Here is a 22,244-nt window from a genome sequence, read left to right as displayed (position 1 = left end):
CGGGTGTTGGTGACTGTGCCATGCCAGTGATGCAGTGCTTGACAAGTTTGCACTACATGCACACATGTAAAAGGTGTGAAGGGGAAGTGTGCCACATAGTGCCCCATCACACATGACATCTGTACACAGGTCATCACACAACTATTGGCTTACAACATGAGGAGACATGTGCCACATCACAGCCTGACACACCTAGGCCCTACACATGAAGGACTGCACTGACAATGACTTGATGTCCATTCCTGTGCGAGTCTAACACCTTTATTCCCTTCCTGTGTGCCTCCTATCACCAGTGTAAGCTGTGACATGCACCGTACACACGCTCTGAGTGCGTGTGTACGTTCGTATCACTATCTATGGGTTAGGCAGGAGTACGCGTGTGTGTACGGACCGTACACACGTACGTGTACACACTGGTCCTATCCCTATGGTAGTGTTGCCGTAGGCGTATGCCATAGAGATACGGGCCATACACGCGTGTGTAGGGGTCGTAACCCTATGGTAGTGTTGCCGTAGGCGTACGCCATAGAGATACGGCCCGTACACGCGTGTGTAGGGGTCCTATCCCTATGGTAGTGTTGCCGTTGGCGTACGCCATAGAGGTACGGCCCGTACACGCGTGTGTAGGTGTCCTATCCCTATGGTAGTGTTGCCGTAGGCGTACGCCATAGAGATACGGCCCGTACCCACACGTGTACGGGCCGTATCTCTATGGCGTACGCCTACGGCAACACTACCATAGGGATACGACCCCTACACACGCGGGTACAGGCCGTATCTCTATGGCGTACGCCTACGACAACACTACCATAGGGATCATGTGGCCTGGAAAAAGCAGTTGGCCAGCTTATACATTGTTGCAAAGTGGTTGTTGACTTGACATGATGCATCAAATATGAAAAAATGCTAATGCTGTCACTGGTGTATATTCAAAGGGATTGGAGGAAACGTAGGATGCAAATGAATCTGACCAATCACTCGGTACTCCTGTAAAGGAAATAACCCAGCAAGGCAGATATAAGTCAGCCAGAACCCATGAGAGGGCACTTGCCTTCACAACCTTTAATCGACACCACTGCTGCTGTTTGGCTTCCCCAGGCACCATGTCAAGGACTATGGAGAGGGCCCAGCCTTTCACCCAGGAGGAGAATGAGGCGTTGCTGGATGTCATCCTCCCACAGTTCCCCAGCCTGTATGGTAGACCAGGGCAGCAGGTGAGTGCTGACTCCACTCCCTTTGACTGTGCCCCTTCTTTTTGTGACTGGCACTTCTGGCATTGTGTCCAGGTGTGACAGACATGCAATGTTGTTTAGAGTGGGTCCCGGGGGGGGGGGGAATGGCTTAGGTGTGTCATGCAGAGCATGATGTGGCTCATGTGTGCACTCCTCACTTGCATTGTGCATACTGTGACATTCACTGCATGGTGCATGGCACATTCTGCAGGGCTAATCCTCTTGGCCATTCTTGTTCTATAGTCCTGAGGTGATTCAGTGTTCCCCCTGGTGTGACAGGTGACTGTACCCACAGATGTGTGTGAGTTCAGTGGAGCTGTGGTGAGAGTGACCAAATGATGTGTACGCACCCTGGACATTGATGTGTGTGAATGTTCCCTGTCATGTGGGTGAGTGTCTATGTGGAGTGTTGCACCACAGCTGCATGGAGGAGGCAACTGCTCTACCCATCTGATGTAAGTAGTAAGCCATGCTGTGTGTCTGACTAGCTGGGCTAGCCCCACGCCTGTGACACCCCCCAGGCAAGTGGCACATGTGCAGAGTGAGGTTTGTATCCGCTGTTGCCACTGGCAGGTGATTTATCTGTGCCTGTGTGTGTCTGTGTACTCTGCTGAGGTTGTGTCAGTGGCCTGGGGCATGTGACTGCTTGGAGGTGCTGTCCATCAGCCTTGTGTTGCTTGTGATGTACAGTGTGTGCCATGATCACGGAGTGTGTTGCACCCCTCATGCCACCTGTGTACTTTTAATGCCATGTAGTGCATTGGGGCTTACACAGGGGTGGAATTCCCTATGACGAATGTGGTATTAGTTTGCAGCATGCTATGCCCTGTTCAACAAATCAAAAATGATCTAATGTGTGTCTCTGTGACATGGAGCAGGTGTAGTGATCTATTCTCACTTTGACATTCTCACAGGTAACCGCCTACGAGAAGGGGAAGATATGGAAGCGGGCCGTCAGGGCCGTGATCTCCGTGGAGGGTCGCAGTCGGCGCCTGGCCCAGGTGAGGAAACGCTGGCAGGACATCCAGTGCTGGACCAGGAGGATCGCCCGGGTCCTGCTGGGGGACTCATCAGCATGAAAACACGGCAGGCGCCAGCCTGACCCACCAAATGAAGCGTGTCCTGGCGGTGGTCTTCCCTGAGATGGATAGGCGGTTACAGGAGAAACAGCAGCAGCAAGGGGGTAGGTACATGTGTGTCTGTTGTGTGTCACAAGGTTTTGGAAGTGCTCAGTCGCATGGATACACTGCCAGGGTTTATATGTGCAGTGCATCTCCTGTTCCCCCTAGTCAACCGCTGCTGTTCTTCCTCCCTTCCCCTCCTTGACATGTGTTCCCTGGTCTGTGTGTAATCACTATTGCACATGGTAATCTAGGCTGCAACTTCATCACGGTGCACAGTGCTTTCTGCATCATGTGTGGGGGTGGTCTGTGACATGTGTTGGTACCTTGCCTGTGCCCTGTCCTGTCCACTCATTTGGGGGTCCTTAATTGTTGGCACTGTCCTGAGGCTCCACATAGGAGTGTCTGGTTTTAAATACACACCCTTGCAGCATGCATGACCAATGTAGTGGCCTCAGACATGATGTGCATGAGTGGGAGATATGCATAGGGCCGGGACGGTTGCTCCAGTTACAGTCATATCATTGTGAAGGGCAATAATGTGCCTGCATGACAGATGTCTCACAAGGAAGTGCACAAGAAACCACCTTTACACTTTGGGGGAACACGCTGGCACATTTCACACAAATGCACAGTTCTGTCCAAATTTTGTTCTGGAATTATACATGTCCATGTTCCCACAGTGTGTTTGCATTAGGGGTAGTCCTTGGTTGTTGCTGATGCCAACTTACCGGTGTCCAGTCATCCGGACCACCGTGGTGCCATGTATATGTACTTCCTGATACCACATTTCTTCTTAACAATGGCTTCTTGGCATTAGGCTGGCAGCTCATACAATGACTGTGTAAATGTAGTTTTGTGTGCACCTCCTTGTGTGACTTCTGATATTCATGCACATGTGTGTTCAGTTCCACAAGTGGAACATTCACACATTCCAAAGTTGTCAATTTGGTGATGTTTTGTGATTCCCAATGAATCAGAAAGTATTAGTTTTGATTTTCTAAAGTACTCACAGGTCTATGAGTGTGGGTACACCTTCAGCATTGGCGTATGTAATTTGGCATTGGGTGCACCAATACTGTTTCGTTCACAGTGAGCAAGGGGTAGCATGCCTTCATAATCTGGCTGTGCTCCACTGTTCACAGACACCAGCTTCTCTGTATAATTTGATCTCCAGTTATTTGCTGTTGTGTCCTGATTTTCATTATTTAAGGTGGCATTGTGAGTGAACCAACTGGGGAGTGCAGGGCTTACATATGTGGGGAGTATTCTTGATGTTACTCATGATGCCTTTCCTGATATGCACTGTGACCTATTATGTTTGGACTCATGTGTCAGATGTACACAGGTGACTGATTATTTCCTGTCTCTTCACCTTGCCCACAGCATCATCGGGGGACATCGAGGGAAACACCTGCACGGACGTGGAGGAGGGATCCAGCACCAGTGCCACCACTCCTGGCGAGTCGGCAGCATCAAGTGGCACGGGGGGCGAGGGGAGTGCAGCGGAGGACCTGGGTAGTACCAACACTGACTACGACGCTGACGGGTCCGTGGCTGAGCTCCCTGAGGGGGCAGAGGCTGCTCCAACGGCTGGCAGCAGCACTACAACTGTCACCACGCCCTCCATTCCCATCACCGCCCTCCCAGTTGCTCCGGTCCCTTCTGTCCATGTACGGCAACAATGTGTCTCCTTCGTGCCAGGCACCGCACCCCCTGCCCCTGTCTCCCCTGCTGCCCTCACTTCCGAGTCTGTGGACATTCAGCGGCAGTTGCAGGTTGGGCAGACATCGATCCTGACTGTCCTCCATGGCTACACCACACTGCTGACACAGATGGTGTCGTACATGGAGGGCATGTCATCAGCGATGTCTGACCAACGTATGTTGCTGAGGTCGATGGACTCGTCACTGACGGCAGCAGTGGGTCTCCTGCAGCGCTTGGTCCCCCCACCTACCCCTGCACCATCCACACTTCCCCCTCCCATGCCTGTCCCAAGCACACACACACATTCCCAGGCAGGCACCACACCAGACACAGCCAGCACACCAACAGGGAAGGGCAAGCGCACACCTCCAGTCACGCACACTCAGGGGGTAGAAGGCACACCCACTGGGTCTAGGGCACACAGGCAGACACGCAGCCACAGTCAGAGTCTGCATGCCTCACTCCCCAGTCCCTCCAATGTCACTCCCCTCGGCTTCCCTGCCCCACAGTCTGAGAAAGAGGCCTACTTGGCTGTGCTGGGCCTCAGCCCCACAGCTTCACCATCGTGCAAACGGGCAAGGCACTCCACGGGTAGGGGAGTTGAGTCCCCCCCTGTCCACCACCTCCCCCAGTAACGCTGCAACCCATCCCTCCGCCACCCCCCCCCCTCCTTGGGGCCTGTGGTTCATTCGGGTGCAGGGGAGACGCTGGCAGAGCTTGCGGACGTGTGCAGCGCCATACTGACCTCCACCTTTGCCGCTGCCCCACCCCCTGTGGTGGAGTCGTCTGTCCCTGCACCCACAACACCTACCCTTCCCCCTCCTGTCCCTGCGGTGCCTGGTCCTTCTCCACATGATGCCCCACCCCAGTCGATGAACCAGAGGTTTTGAATGTGCAGGCAAGCTAGGGGAGATGCATGGACATGTGTCCCCCCAGGACATTGCATATGGACTGGCCTATGGCCTTTGTACATAGTGTCCTTTCATACATTTTATTTTACTGCTGAATAAAGCATTTTGTTTTCCCTTTGAACACGATTGCTTTTCAGGTATTGATGTTGGTGCTGATGCTCCATGAGTTGAGGTGGTGATCATGTGTTAGGTGTCTGGGAAATGTTGTAGTATGGTGCTCATGGGGTGGACCCTGGTATCTGCGTGCCATCACAAGGTCTCTGCAAAGATTCTTTGCTCGTGTATGCTCTTTGTGATTGGAGACATTGTCCCAAGGAGTGTTCCTTCCTCTGTGGCACCTGACATCTTCCCTGCAGGGAGTTGCACAATTGTTGTGCTGACCTGTGTCTACATTTCCTTGGTGGCATATGGATCACTTCAACTAGGCCCATGCCTGCTCAGCAATGTCTCCGGCTGCATCGTCTGTGGCATCCTTGGTAGTCACTGTACTTGTGTATAGAGTATGTTGCAATGCCTCCATGTGGAAATTGTCACTTTTCCGCACTATGCATGTGTGTACTCCCAGCCTAGCACACAATTGGTACTTGTTCTGCAGGGTATTTGGTCACCTGACTGACAACTGTGGGCATTGTATCTGTGGGAAGTCCACCCTATTCCTTCCATGGGAGGCAACTACTTGGTGGCTGTGCCAGCACCTGTACATTCCTATCATTCCTGGAATGTGCGTGACAGTGTGTATTCCCTTTGGCTCTCTTAGTTTAGTGGGCTTTCACATAACTATGCAGTCTTGTGACATGTTCTCAGTGTGTGTATTGTGCTGCATCCACCAGGGGTGGGTATGCATGTGTCATTTGTCCTCACATCCACATGTGGTGTGTCATGCCGTGGGAGAAAGACGTCCATCCTCATGGGAGTGGGACAGTGCTGTCAGTGATATGTTGATATGGCACTCTCAACATTTTCACACATTGGGGATGCGTTAGTGAACCCATGGAGGTGTGGTCATCTGAGGATGATGCACCCACCACTCATATGTCAGGACTATGCTGGGAATCTTCTGCATCCACCCCCATGTCCCTGTCCACTACTGGGTGTTCCTCTGCACCCACCCCCATGTCTCTGTCCACTACTGGGTTTTCCTCTGCACCCACCCCTCATATGTCTGGACATTGCTGGGAGTGATAGGCACCCACCCCTCATATGTCTGGGCACTGCTGGGAGTGATAGGCACCCACCCCTCACATGTCTCTGTCCACTACTGGTGTTCCTCTGCACCCACCCCTCATGTGTTTGGGCACTGCTGGAAGTGATAGGCACCCACTCCTCATATGTCTGGGCACTGCTGGGAGTGATATGCACCCACCCCTCACATGTCTCTGTCCACTGCTGGGAGTCCTGGGCACCCACCCCTCATATGTCTGGGCACTGCTGGGAGTGATATGCACCCACCCCTCACATGTCTCTGTCCACTACTGGGTGTTCCTCTGCACCCACCCCTCACATGTCTCTGTCCACTGCTGGGAGTCCTGGGCACCCACCCCTCATATGTCTGGGCACTGCTGGGTGTGATGGGCACCCACCCCTCATATGTCTGGGCACTGCTGGGAGTGATGGGCACCCACCCCTCACATGTCTCTGTCCACTGCTGGGAGTCCTGGGCACCCACCCCTCATATGTCTTGGCACTGCTGGGAGTGATAGGCACCCACCCCTCATATGTCTGGGCACTGCTGGGTGTGATAGGCACCCACCCCTCACATGTCTCTGTCCACTGCTGGGAGTCCTGGGCACCCACCCCTCATATGTCTTGGCACTGCTGGGAGTGATAGGCACCCACCCCTCATATGTCTGGGCACTGCTGGGTGTGATAGGCACCCACCCCTCACATGTCTCTGTCCACTACTGGTGTTCCTCTGCACCCACCCCTCATGTGTCTGGGCACTGTTGGGAGTGATAGGCACCCACCCCTCATATGTCTGGGCACTGCTGGGAGTGATAGGCACCCACCCCTCACATGTCTCTGTCCACTACTGGGTGTTCCTCTGCACCCACCCCTAACATGTCTCTGTCCACTGCTGGGAGTCCTGGGCACCCACCCCTCATATGTCTGGGCACTGCTGGGAGTGATAGGCACCCACCCCTCACATGTCTCTGTCCACTACTGGGTGTTCCTCTGCACCCACCCCTCACAAGTCTCTGTCCACTGCTGGGAGTCCTGGGCACCCACCCCTCATATGTCTGGGCACTGCTGGGAGTGATAGGCACCCACCCCTCACATGTCTCTGTCCACTGCTGGGAGTCCTGGGCACCCACCCCTCATATGTCTGGACACTGCTGGGAGTGATAGGCACCCACCCCTCAAATGTCTCTGTCCACTGCTGGGAGTCCTGGGCACCCACCCCTCATATGTCTGTGCACTGCTGGGAGTGATAGGCACCCACCCCTCATATGTCTGGGCACTGCTGGGAGTGATAGGCACCCACCCCTCACATGTCTCTGTCCACTACTGGGTGTTCCTCTGCACCCACCCCTCACATGTCTCTGTCCACTGCTAGGAGTCCTGGGCACCCACCCCTCATATGTCTGGGCACTGCTGGGAGTGATAGGCACCCACCCCTCATATGTCTGGGCACTGCTGAGAGTCCTCTGCAGCCACCCAGCCACCCACCCGCCCCCTTGGTGCAGTACACTGCTGTCCTGTGCATACACACACACCAATATACTGCTTGTATGCTGCACCAGGCCCTAAGCCAACATTCGTGGCGTGTGTACGCCTTGTATCCATTCTGTAATCGTGCCGTAGGGGTACGGGTTGGACGGACCGTACCCCCACATTCATGGTGTGTACGAGCCGTACCCACGCTCTGGGGGCGTGTGTACAATCCGTACCACGCGAACCCCTACATCCCCACTCCAATGGTGTTACGGACCGTACACACGCCCCCAGAGCGTGGGTACGGCCCGTACCACCATTGGAGTGTTGATGCAGGGGTACGCGCCATACCCACGCCCTCAGAGCGTGGGTACGGCCCGTACCACCATTGGAGTGTTGATGTAGGGGTACACGCCGTACCCACGCCCTCAGAGCGTGGGTACGGCCCGTACCACCATTGGAGTGTTGATGCAGGGGTACGCACCGTACCCACGCCCTCAGAACGTGGGTACGGCCCGTACCACCATTGGAGTGTTGATGTAGGGGTACGCGCCGTACCCACGCCCCCAGTGTATGGGTATGGCCCGTACCACCATTATCGTGGTGACGGGTACGCGTCCACGTCCACTTCCGTTGCGTGTACCCCTACGTCACCACTCCAATGGTGGTACGGGCCGTACCCACGCTCTGAGGGCGTGGGTACGGCGCATACCCCTACATCAACACTCCAATGGTGGTACGGGCCGTACCCACGCTCTGAGGGTGTGGGTACGGCGCGTACCCCTGCATCAACACTCCAATGGTGGTACGGGCCGTACCCACGCTCTGAGGGCGTGGGTACGGCGCGTACCCCTGCATCAACACTCCAATGGTGGTACGGGCCGTACCCACGCTCTGAGGGCGTGGGTACGGCGCGTACCCCTACATTAACACTCCAATGGTGGTAGGGGCCGTACCCACGCTCTGGGGGCGTGGGTACGGTCCGTACCACCATTGGAGTCATGACGGGTGCGCGTCCACGTCCACTTCCGTTGTGACGGTACGTGGGGTTTGGTGGACACGCCCCCCCGAAGTGACCAGACCCTGGAGGTCAGGTATGTACAGGACATATTCACATTTGTACTTGGGTGGGGGTTATGTTTGCTGCCCCTGGCCCCCCCCTTTGCCCCTGGGGGTTGTTCTGACCTTCTGCGGCATCTGCGCCGGTTTCTGTGCACCAGGTCGTAGGCTAGGAGGGCCGGGATGACACGTAGGTTGGGGTCCATGGCTGTCCGTCGCGTACCGGTGCTCCTTCTTCGCGTCGTCCTCGATTTCCCGGGACTTTTTGGCTGCCGTAAAAAATGAGCGGTGTGGAGTGACGTGGGCACGGATCGTACTTGCTGGTCCGTAAAACGCTGCCTGACTCCGTCCGGACGTCACGTACGCGATGTTCCGGATCGGAATTGTGGGTATTTTTTTGCCGGTCGGTGTTTTGTACGACTCGTACGGAAATGTTATTTCTGTATGAATCGTACTTGCGGGTTTGTAAGGAGGATTTCCCGGGTACGAGTCGTATGGAGAATACGCTCCATAGGACCATTCGTACCCGGGTTTTACAGGATCGGAATCGACACCTTAATGTTTTCTCCAATGAGTTTTAAAAGTTTTATCTAATCAATAATTTTGTGAGTCAAAGATCAAATATATGTTAACATCAGGTTCATTCAGGAAAGAAATCAAGTTTAGTTCGATATAAGTCTCATTAAAATATCGGGATGACAGTACCTGAAGAGGGAGAAAAACAGAGAGCAGGTACAAGGACAGATTTCACAGAATTATATTTACCTAAGATGATAGATGAACCCAACTCCTTGGAAATGAGTCAGGTGGAGTCCACCAGGATAGGTAGGAGACAAAGATCAGGACAGGTTCAGGTTCGGAAAAGTGACCTCTTCTAAGTGCAACATCAGCGTCGCACGTCTCTCTGGCACTACTCTACTCCATATTCTTCCGCGACTCCCCTTCTAGATGATTGGATTATCGATCAGTATTTCGGTCTCTCGAGCAGGGTCTCTGGCATCTTCAGGGTCTGAGACAGCGTCTCTGACAGAGTCGGTGGCAGCATCAGTGTCGGGTCTGTGACGGGTCAGTGACAGCGTCTCCGACTGCATAGAGTCATTGACGGATCTGTGACCTCTAACTAACTATCCTAGCTCAATTATACTATTCTGTGTTCGTGTACCACTCCCAAATGTTTCAAAATCGTGAATCCCCTATTTCTGATTGGACAGGGCAAGGAGGTGAGTCCATCACAACATGTTAAATGTAACATTTTACTTTAGGTTCATTGTTCAATGTTCCTGCCCCTTAATTTACTTTCGCCAAACCTTTATTCCCACCCGTCTTTCACATTATGCACAATACATTGTATGCAAAAATTCTAATTTCTTGTTCCTCTGTCCGGGTCAATGGGTTAAGTTCTCATGTGATTCTTGCTAGCTTGACCTTGGCTGGGTTTCAATGGTGTCATAGTTCCGGGCAGGGTTTAGTACGCTTGCGCATAGGTCAGGTGGGGTAGGGAATTCAGTCACTCTTCAATGCCCAAATACGACCTAATAATAAAGTCAGAGAAAGACATGTTAGAATACGAAATAAATGAATTCACTGTATACCACTTATCACTACTCTAATCCCATTTACTTATAAAATCTTTCACATTAGCAAATTAGTAGAACTTGCAAGGTTTAGTTTAAGCAAAAGCATGCGCATTAACATGTGAGTTTCAAACGGCCATTTTAGGAGCTATTGCGTAGCTGCAAAAGTTTTCCTCCAAGCATAGAAAACGTCATACTACGTAGATGCAGTAACGCATGCGCAGTGAAATTCCAGCGTTTTGTCGGCCATTTTAAGACACTCAAGTTACTGCTTAGTAATACACATAGGCAAGCATCCCCTAGATACGATATATTGTGTGTAATGCAATTATTAGTATTCACAAACAGAATGATTATGGTATTATACATTATTTGAGAGGATTGCATCCAAGCAAGTTTCTTATTTATGAAACCTTGCTCCATCAATGGGGCCTCTGCTTTTTACATATTTTGGTTACTTTAGTAGAAATACATCTTTGTAGAGCTTTGTGATGCCTAATTTACTTTTTGGCCTCACTACGAAAGGTATGCATTATGCACTTTTGCATCAAAATGATTTTGGGACTGCAAATATAAGATTGCAGGATCCAACTGCCCTGCATGGAAAATCTTTAGGTTTCTTACCTGCCTGGTGCCGCTGAAAGGCATGAAGGGGGCCGACAAAAGTGGCCATGTGTCCAGCTCTACATTCAAATACATTGTTACTTTTAGGGGCAACAGGCATCCCGATTAAGCTTTCCATACTGTTTTTATTGAGCCATCACAGTTTCACAGCATAAAAGCCTAATGCATACCGATTTAAAAAGAAGTGCTGGTTGTTATAAATAGACACGTGGGGAATACCATTTTTTGTTAAGTAAGTCTAGATCTATTTAACAAGGGATATTAAAGGACTGTCTCAACCCCTTTCTTGTCACAGGCGGAACACAATTTCACAAACCACTGGCATAGCACTAAATTATGCTATTCAAATAAATTGTCCTAAGAAATAATGATCTAATAATAGAGAATGTCGACGAGGCTTAAAAGGAAAGTAGACAAAGTTGTGAAACAAAAGTCTTTGTATCTTCACACATCTCTAACAAACACTTGATACTACGACTGCTCATGTAACAAGCATTGGCAAAGCCATAAGGTCTCGCCTATAGGAGAGCTAGAGGCTTTGTCATTTTTTTTAACCATGTCATACAGCAATGCGTATGTTGTTCACCTTGGCTAACAATTAGGAAACAAAGTGCTATGATGGCGCCAGCGCTGGCCACGAGCGGCAGTGATCCATTTTCTTAGTATGGGATTATACTCTGCCTTAAAAAAAAAAAATGTCATTATCTTATACCCAAGCTAAAGTTCGCCTTTTTGGCCCTGCATGAAGACAGCACCAAAAGGCCATGCAGAGAAGGGACCGAGGTGCTGTTTGCATCTTTGTAGCTTCTTAACATCAACTGATGTGACTTATGTGTACTTTTTGTCCTGGCGGGACAGGAGGGTGCAAGTAACCAAGAGGGAGGGGTCTGGGTGGATGGGACAAGCAACAACAGGGGATGGGGACACTGGACAAGTAACACTGCAGGAGACGGGGGGGGCAGAACAAGCAACAATATGGAGGGAGGAAGAAGGGGGTGCAAGAAAAATGAAAAAGTACCTAAGGACATTGGGCAAGGTAAGCAATACTTGGGTCATGCTTCAGGGTAGGTTCAAATACACAAATAGGAAGTAAAGTTGTCAGTTGCTGACCAAAGAGAAGCAGTGAAATGAGAGAGATGATAAAGCCAACCACTGGTAAGCAATGGGCGGGCTGTAAGCCCCCTAAGTAAACAAAATGTTTCACATGTGACATTGCATGAGCTGTCACAGGCGAGACCTAAAGTATAGGGTGGGTAAACTGTCAAAGAGGTGAAGGTTGCCAACAAACATACTGAACGTCATAAAACAACCAACAATGCCTCGAAAAAACATTTGTTTCTTGCCTGAGTGAAGCAGCCTTTACCTCCCAGCCTTCATCACACACGACCGTTACCATGTATTCTTTAACTCACAGGTATTTCTTTTAAAAAGAACATACTTTTTATATTATTTAAAAAAAGTGGTTTTAGAGTTTAGCAATGCGTAGAGTTGAAGGGAGGTAAGGGTGACTTTAGGCTCCCATGGTGGGTAAAGGTAAAACAAGGTGAGGGTGATTTGAGTGTTCAGAGGTGGGGTGAGGTAAAGGGAGGTGAGAGGGATTTGAGCGTTCAGGGGTGGGTAGAGGTAAAGGGAGGTGAGGGTGGCTTGAGGGCTGGGTGTACTTAGAGGCAACGGGAGGCGAGGACGACTTGATTGTTCGGGTGATAGGTGTCAAGGGAGGTGAGGGTGACTTGAGGGTTCAGGGCTGGGAAGAGGTAAAGGGAGTTGAGGGTGACTTGAGGGTTCAGGGGTGAGTAGAGGTAAGGGGAGGTGAGGGTAACTTGAGGGCTCAGGGATGGTTAGAGGTAAAGGGAAGTGAGGGTGACTTGAGGGTTCAGGGGTGGGTAGAGGCAAAAGAAGGTGAGTGTGACTTAATTGGATAGTATGATATGGTACGGCCTGTCATTGTACAGTATGTTATGGTATGGTATGGCCTGTTAGTATATAATTTGGTTTAATATGGCATGTTTTGGTATGGAGTAAGAACTATCATTGTATTGTATGGAATGGCTTGCTATTGTATAGTATAATATGGTATGGTATGTTATGATATAGTATGGTTTGTTATTGAATAATATGATATGTTATAATCTGTTATTTTATAGCTTGGTATTGTAAAGGTGCTATGTCATGGCCTGTTATTGTATAGTAAATTATGGTATGGTGTGCTATTGAAGTGAACAATCTATGAACTGCCTACAGCACGCATACACATGAATTAAGGCAAACACCAATAACACCAGTTGGTACAATTTAAAAACATGTAACTTATGTTTGCTTTACCAAATTGGGAAGGAATGGTGTATTACACAAAATGCAATGAAAATGAGGATGAGTTTGAACAAATGCACCTTTAGCAACATGTAGCATGTAACAAATTGTATTGTATTATTTTTTTGTTATGAGACTCGGACAAGACTGGTCAGAAAAAAGAGGCTTACTGGAAAGTGAAGTTTTGTAAAATCTGGAAAGCAAACGAGTGAGGGGAGCAGCAAGCCCAAAATGAAAAAGCAAATATGAAGGGGCATTAAAAAAGCCAAAAAACGAGATATGTCAGCATAAATGTGTGTCATAACAACTTACAAACAAACAATATATACTCAAAAAAGTACTAAAATCTAGCATCATGGAAGAACATTGATAAAGAAATCAATCAGTACCTGCTCCATGGTCTAGAGAAGAAAACAAATACATGGAAACTAAGTGAAGCTGACATGCACATGCACATTCACCAATGAAAAGAAGCAAAATAAGAGTCACAATGAAGACAACCAAAAGTAAGTAATGGGGGACTAAAAACCCCGTTTTAGAGTTTTTGTAAAAACAATAGTTCGTCACCAGAGAGACCTAACAATCAGGTAGAAGGAAGCTTAACCGGTGTCTCTTAAGTACCCCATAACTCTGCCGTTTAAACACACCCTTGGATTCTCTGTGTATTTTTAAACCTTTGTTTAGCCTCCCCTCTTGACCAATTAGCCATCTCTTTGACATCACACAACCTAGAGTTTATTTATGATACCTATTTATAATGTAATTAAAAAATGCAAGACTGCATAAAATCTTCCCACCACACTGGATTAAGGCAGCGGGAACAGACGGATGCTGAGTCACCATCTCGTGAAGAAATAAGAATGTGCAGAGATCACACATTCCCTTGATCTACGAGTGAGTCAAACAATCACTAAGGCAGCGTGATCAGACGCCATCGATTGAAGTTACCTTCCTTTGAGGTTCCACAGGAACTGTGATCCATGCTGGATTGCCACACTGGTACATTTGAGGACCTACTGAATAATCTATTAGTAGGCTTTCCTGTTTTCAGTTTCTATTGTTGGTACATTCTGGTGGGTTTTTTTCAGTGATTTTAGTACCTTAAAAAACTGTGGTTATCAGTGTTTACACATTTTCGCGCCATTAAAAACAATGAAAACTGTTTTTTTCTGGTGTTTATGGAACTTTTTGCCTTTATTAGTGCTTGCTGTCTGCACTGATAGTGCATGGTATATAGACAGTGTACATACAGTGTATATGAGGTCCAAATACATTTTTACAAATCAAACTTATCGTAGTACACCATACAATACTTCTTCAGTGAGGCTTTGGTCATGCATGTTCGCTCTTTCCTTTCCATGTAAGCTTTTATCTGTGAAAAAGCATTGGCACTTGAGACAGGCAACGCCAAAATAGCCAGTACACAATTTGCTAACTCTGACCACTGACATAGCTTTCCAAGCCAATAAGAGCGCCATATTCTGAGACATTACCTCAGCCTCGCGCCTTATAGTTCTGTTTTTACTTAGGGTAGGATGCCCCTTGATTAAAGATGTTTTCTTAGGTCCTCCCAACCCTATTTTATATTCACTATTAACCTTTACACACATCTACACACACGAGGCCCCCCACCCGTACTTCACCTAACGGCTGTTGGAAAAAGATCTCCGCTAAAGTGCCCCTACTATAGAGAGACTGTCGGGTATTGCACTGCCGACCCGACGAGGAGCAGCCCAATGATGAAGCATGACACCCGACAGGGTTTGTGAGAGCATTACAATCCAATACAATGGATTCCCAACTTTGAACCTTAGTGGTCGGGTAGGTTCATAATTCCCTGTGTTCTTGTCTCTCATTTCCTGAGGAACAGCATAATCTTTTTGTTGAAACTATTGTCCTTGGGCCCTTATGCTGGACCTGTCCAAAAGCCCACTGTCCCCTCTTTGATTATCAACATATTGGGAAAGATTCTTATGAAACCTACATTTTTCCTATCAGTGAAAGACTCAAACGTCGCCAAAAAAATCAAATATGATTTTGATATTTCCTGATTCTCTACAATTTATAAAATAAATAAACACCTAAAACATGATTCTAACATCTGGTTCTGTAGACCAAAGACCACAAAACTGAAAAAAGGAAGAAGAAATAATATTTTAGTGACATCCCTAAACAACAAAACTTGAGCAGAATAATGATAACCCAGTCTTTCTTACTGCTACCTTGTATAACAAAGTTACATTGTATTGGCCCCATTCAGCAAGAAATAAAAATTACTCGTTTACTCTCCTTTTCCTTTTTTTGAATGGCATTTAATTTGTGGTTGTGCAGGTTTTTTTTCAGTGTTTATACGTTTACACTGGTGAGGACTATTTCCCTTCCGGTGGGGTTTTATCAGTTATTATAGGTTTAAACCTGAAACCGGACAGCCTATCTATAAGCCACCCGATTTCTGTAATAAACACAAGGCCGACTGACCGGCTGTCTTGTAGTATCTCTAGTCCTGAAGAAGACCCGTGGAGATGATTTCCATTTACACTCTTAGAATAAGCCTCGAAACATCGACGTATTGAACAGATATTCCACACTAGCACTTCACATATTGGTGCCCAATGATAAGTCTATATGTGCTAATTAATATGCTAAGTTATTGCGGATGCCAAACATAATATTTCTTTCTTCCTTTCCTGCACAATGTGCTTTTGTAAATGTTAAATGTTGGTCTATGTTGATCACATGATACATATCTATGTATGTAATGATATACAGTGTTGAATTGTCTTATGTTTGTTTTATATATTTGTATATGTGGTGTGTTATAGGATATATGACTGACAATATATCTTTCACTTTTTTGAGTCCACTGTGTCTAGTTTCAGTGTTCTTTTGTGTCTGTATGGTATATAATGCAAACTCTATATCATTGATTGTTTTTTTCCTAGTGTTCAGGATAAAATATAAGTCCTAAAGTCATTCTAGCTTACTCGACAGAACCAACCTTTAGTACATACTGTTCTAGTCCCTGAGGTTCTGTGAGATACTGGATAACCCCATTAATCTTTAATGTGCACAAAATCATGCACATAATACAGAAATATATTTACAGCATGATTTAAAGCACTCCATCACAAACTTGAAGGATGTCCCGCCCGTCTGATTACAAGTGCCACAGGATATAATGCACGTGCAGTGAAGGTTTACTGTTTGGAGTCCTCCTATGCTTTTCAAGCCAGTTGTTATATATCATTGTCTAAAGAAAGACATGTCTCTCTGGCAGAAACTGTGTCTGGGACACAGGAGTTTACTATGTACTATGTTTTATTCCAAGAAAGTTTGTAATGTTGTTGCAAAGTTAATGCCATGGCACACTAAGGATATTTCTAGTTACATTGTAATTGACATTAAAATAGGAAAATGTATGACTTTCACAGATCTCACCTGAGGATTGCTACTTCAAACAAATGCTTTTCATGCCTCTACCTCCACTGCGCTTTAGCTTGCTTAAGCAAAAACAGGAATAAACTGGGACTGCATGTATTTTGAATTCACTCTGCAACTTTGCTAAGAAAATATGAGCGGGACTACATCGGTCAAAGTGGTGCATAGGAACGAAGATACAGCCATCTTGATTATTCGTTGCTGATATGGGATGCATGTCACAATACTGAGTGATGAAATATCATGCTGCCATAATATGGTATCGAGGATAACAGCTACACAGTATTGTGAAGGTAAATATGTATGGGTAAGTAAAGATTTACTATTCTTAACTTCACATCTACATACCTTGATCTGCCAATATGTTTCCAACAAGGCAGCAGAACAGCTGTTATCAGTGCAGGGTTTACTTCACCCTAACTCTGTTCACTTATTTTTTTTTCCAGGGAAAACGCAAACATATACTCCCCTTTCAACACCGTAGTTTGGACCACCACTTAGCCCTTATTGTCTCAATCCCTACAGGATAAAAATCACTCTTGTCCACGCTCTAAAACAATGATCTTAATATGTATTTTAAACATAATGACAGCCTTAAGATTCTGGAAGCAGCACAGACTTATTCATCACACCTAGGCCTGTATTATATGTAGGACGCAATGCCCTGGTCTGTGCCATGGTACACGTTCAACTGGGTGCGCCAGGTGCAGACTGGCTCAGTGTGCCCTATTACACATAATGTAATTGCCCCAAGGCAGCCATGAGCTCATGTCTGCCCAGGAGGCAGTATGGCAGGTGGCAATGTGGCTTGTCTTTCAAAGGAGAACAGAGATACAAGACAGGCAGGTGCAGTGAGTGGCTGCACCTGCTTCGTAAAGTATACAAAAAAGTGATAGATGAAATGCTTGACCACACAGGCACTAGATGCGCAAAAACACAATCTATATTTTAAAGAAGGGGCTGCCTAAGTGCCTACAGCCCCTTCTGTATAATCAAAGTGCCCAGGGCGTAGAAATTAGAAGCACATGCATGTTACACCCCGGGCACTTTCAACAATACAGGTTCTGTACGATTCAGTAACTGGAAGGACCGGTTTAAAAGTCCCTTAGACTTTAAAATCACTCTCAAACTACAGATAGAGGCTTGCTAAAGCTAAGTTTGATGCAATTTATTACATAAAACCAGCTAAGTATAAGAAATTCCATTTGTGCATTGGTGCTATTGCTGGAGTGAGGTTTTCCTTAAGAAATGTATACCTCCTCCATTTCATCATTTTGAATTTAAATGAATAACGGTTTATTTATTTATTTATTTATTTATTTATAAGTTTATACCGCGCTAGAATCGACTCTTATATAAGAGTATCTCTGCGCACAGAAGGAGAAAAAGAGGAAAAAGGTTGGCGGTTACAGGAGACGGGAGAGATCTTGGGTCTCAACACACTAAGTATTTAGTACTGAGGAGGTGGAATTTACTAGAATAAAAATGTTTTGAGTTTTTTCCGAAAAACCAAGAATTCGGAACACTGCCTTAATGCAAGAGGAAGTTTATTCCATAGGGTCGGGCCCACCACAGACAGGGCCTTTCCACCTTGTCTGCTCCTCTTGATAGTTGGTACTTTAAGGCGAAGTTGGCCACTAGACCTGAGGGTTCGAATGGGATTATAGGGAATGAATTTGTCTTTCCAATAAGGAGGGCCAGAGCCATGTATGGTTCTATGGATAAGACAGCATGTCTTAAACGTGATCCTTTTATACACTGAGAGCCAATGTAATTCATCAAGAAGTGGTTTAGAAGGAGTTCTTGGGGGGGCATTCATCACAAGTCTTGCCGCTGTGTTCTGTATCACTTGGAGTCTTGCTAGGACTCCCTGATTGGCCGACAACAGGAGTCCATTGCAATAATATAAGCGACTCAGTACTAGAGCCTGGACCAATGTTTTTCTAGTGGAATCAGGCAATAGTGGGAACACTTTCCGTAGGAGCCCAATAGTATGAAAGCATTGGCCGAAAACCCAGTTGCCATGTTGCTTATAGGTGAGCTCATGATCCAGACGGACTCCAAGGTTTTTTACGACCAATTTGGGTTCAGGTACTTGGCCCAGTTCACATGGCCACCACTCTGAAGTCCACAGATTTCTGACCTCCCCAAAGAGCATTACTTCGGTCTTGCTAACGTTGCATTGGAGATAGTTCACTTTCATCCAATTTGCAACAGCTTTCATGCCATCTGCGAAGGCCTCCCTTACTTCATTGGTCAGATGTTTAAAAGGGAATAGGAGCTGTGTATCATCAGCGTATGAGACCGGTACAAACCCAAAGTCTCTCAGTATGTTGGCCAGGGGTGCCACATAGATGTTAAACAAGGTTGGGCTTAGACAAGAGCCCTGTGGCACCCCCTTGGTGATCTGGGTTTCTGTCGACCTAAATGTACCCATGCTGACAGTTTGGGTGCGGTCAAACAGAAAACTCTTTAGCCAGGTTAACGCTGTGCTTTCTATTCCAATTGCGGTCAGACGTTCGATTAGGATATTGTGGGATATAGTATCGAACGCTGCCGATAGATCCAACAGTACCAGGATCGCCGAATATCCTCGATCCTGGTACATGTGAAGGTCATCTGTCACCGACAGCAGAGCGGATTCAGTACTGTGTCGGGGTCTAAAACCGAACTGGGAACTGTCAAGCTTGTCATGTAGTTCTATGTACTGAGAGACCTGCTTATTAACATGTTTCTCTATGACCTTCCCTAGAAAAGGGAGTAGCGAGATGGGCCTCAGATTGAATAGGTCGGTCCAGGGGATGGAGGAGTTTTTCCTAATGGGCCTTATCAATGCTTTTTTCCATTCCCTAGGCACTTGCCCCTTGGTCAAGGAGAGGTTAATGAGACTTTGAATCTGAGGGCTCAGGCTTTTTCCTACAATCGGAAAAATTCTAGCTGGAATGATATCAGAGGGGCTTCCGCTTTTGATCTGCCCTAGATAACATTCTGTCTCACTCAGGGAGATAGGCAAAAAGGATTGCAAGTGTGTGCCTTCTATCTCTTTGTCCAGTTCCACAGGTGGTAGAATATCATCCATGATAGATGGATAGGAATTTAGAATATTATCATGAATTTTGTTTATTTTGTCTGTGAAGAACTGAGCTACTTCATTGCAGAGTTGTTGTGAAGCCAATTCCGGAGTTTCACAAGCTACTGGCTTCACAAATGAATGTAAGGTTTGGTATAAAATTCTGGGGGTACTTCCTGCAGCTAGAAGAAGTGCCTGTAAATGGGATTTCCGGGCATTGCGAATTTCCTTATGGTATTTAGAGAGCACTGCCCAGAAATGAATTTTATCCATGTTGTCATGGGTTAATCTCCACACCTTTTCTAGTTTCCTCACTTGCTGTTTAAGAGATCTCAGATGTTCCGTAAACCATACCTCATGTTTACGGGCTGGGCGAGGTTTATAGGTTTTCATGGGAGCAGTCTTATTTACCACCTGGAGTATCGCCTGATTATAATGGTCTAATGCTATATCAATGTTCTCTCCAAGAGGAGTAGGGCATCTAGAAAAAGTTTCCTGAAAAGTTTCAGGCGTAATCTTATGCCATGGTCTACGCCTAGTGGAGAGAGCTTGTGCCTGGGTGGGGGCTTTACCCAAATACGAAGTAAAGAATTCCAAGACAAAATGATCTGTCCAATTGACTTGTGTGGAAGAGCCATATATCTGGGTATTAGGTTTGTTTGAGAAGATAAGATCTAAAGTATGCCCTGCTAAGTGAGTGAAACCAGTATTCATTAGGGTCAGACCTAGCATGGACATGTCAGTAAGTAAAGATTGTGCCTCAGCATTATCCTTGAGGTCACAATGCATGTTAAAATCTCCTAAAAGTAGGAACTCCTTGTCAGGGTCAATGTGCCTGGCCAATATCTCCATCAACAGGATGTTAAAGCTGGTATGGGGTCCAGGAGGACGATAAACCAGCGCCCCTTTAAAACCAATATTCTTTGTAGAGTTGATTTTAAATACAAGAATTTCACAATGAGGGGTACTCATTTCCTCTAAGATGGTTACTATTAATTTACTTTTATACACAATAGCAATGCCTCCTCCTATTTTAGTGGGCCGGTCAAGTCTGGCTATTTTGTAGCCATCTGGAATCCCTAATGTAATCGCTGGGACAGAGTGTGGTTTTAACCATGTCTCTGTCAGATAACAGAGTTCCGGTTGAGATGAAGCAATCATATCCCACACTTCACTGTGATGTTTGGACAATGATCTAATATTACAGAGAAGATTACGACTCTTACGTGAGTCATCTGGTAAAGTGTTTATAGATGGTACTGCATGTGGTATGAATTGCAGGTGATCAGCCGAGGCTTTAACATTAATAGTATTAATTGTTTGCTGTGTTTATTTAATCAACATTACTTATTAGAAAATACACGTGGGAATTGCATTTGCATGGCTTGATTGATACGTAAACTAATTTCGTACGCATACAAATATCAGATATTTAGAATTTGCATGTTTTATGTTGCTTTTGTGATGTGATTTGTGAATCGTGCTTTAAATTGTGAGTATAAACTGCAATGTGTGTTGCTTTTGGCTAGATAAATACATACACATAGTGGGTTTAGTGAGGGAATAACATTTTAATAGTCATTTCAATGTATTAATTACGTTTTATGTTTCTTTGCTTAAGTTGACCTTACTGGAGTGGCCACAAAATGTCTGCCATCCCTATTCTGATGCCCCGACATGACAGAGAAGTCACTGAGTGAAGTGCGCCTGCGCTAAAAGATGAGCAACAATAACCTCGTCCTGACCCCAGGCAGATTGTATCCGTGATGGTCGTCCTGGGAGGAGCGCCAGGGACCAAACAAAGGATGTACTTAAACTATGAACTATTATATTTGATGACGCAAAGGACACGACCCTGCATGGGAATCAACATGCTCTGAATGAATTAGAAACTGTTGCAAATGTGCCCAAATGTACCCAAAATTTGAGAAGCTGCATCTAATGCAACATTTGATGTATGAGAAGCAGGAAGAATGATCCTGGTTAACCAATTAAAATTGTTTTGTAACATGTATTGAAACATTTTCCGATAAAAATTTATTATAAAAGTAGACTAGAGAGGGTAGGTCACTTACTGCCTCTATTCCTTGCACACCATCACTTTGCCAGATTGCCCGACATTATGCTGACGGAGAGGACGGTGACACTGCTGGACAGCTGCTGCCAGAGACTCTGATGGACTGATGAATTAATTTACGAACTGTTCTTTTGATTTATGGGCATAGAGACGAAAGATCTGAAATTGACATAGAGGACGACATTTAGCCAGATTAGGTAAATATGCGAACTAAAATATTGAATGCTATATGATTTCCTTATGCTTAAAATTAGATAAACATATTGTTTGCATTTAAAGAACCGTGTCGGGTTATTATTTGAAGTATTTTCAATGTATATTGTTGTACAGAATTAAGGGTTGCTATTCCTAGCAACTGGCTGATCCATGGCCAATAGTATGGGAGAGACTGCTAGGTTATCATGTATTGAGATCCTGGTGAGGTAGGGAGGTATAAGTAAATTTGTCGATACTCATCAGGTGATTGGTG

The sequence above is a fragment of the Triturus cristatus genome, chromosome 1_1, assembly GCF_964204655.1.
Source record: "Triturus cristatus chromosome 1_1, aTriCri1.1, whole genome shotgun sequence".
In the NCBI taxonomy this organism is placed as follows: domain Eukaryota; kingdom Metazoa; phylum Chordata; class Amphibia; order Caudata; family Salamandridae; genus Triturus; species Triturus cristatus.
This window is presented reverse-complemented; position numbering follows the sequence as displayed.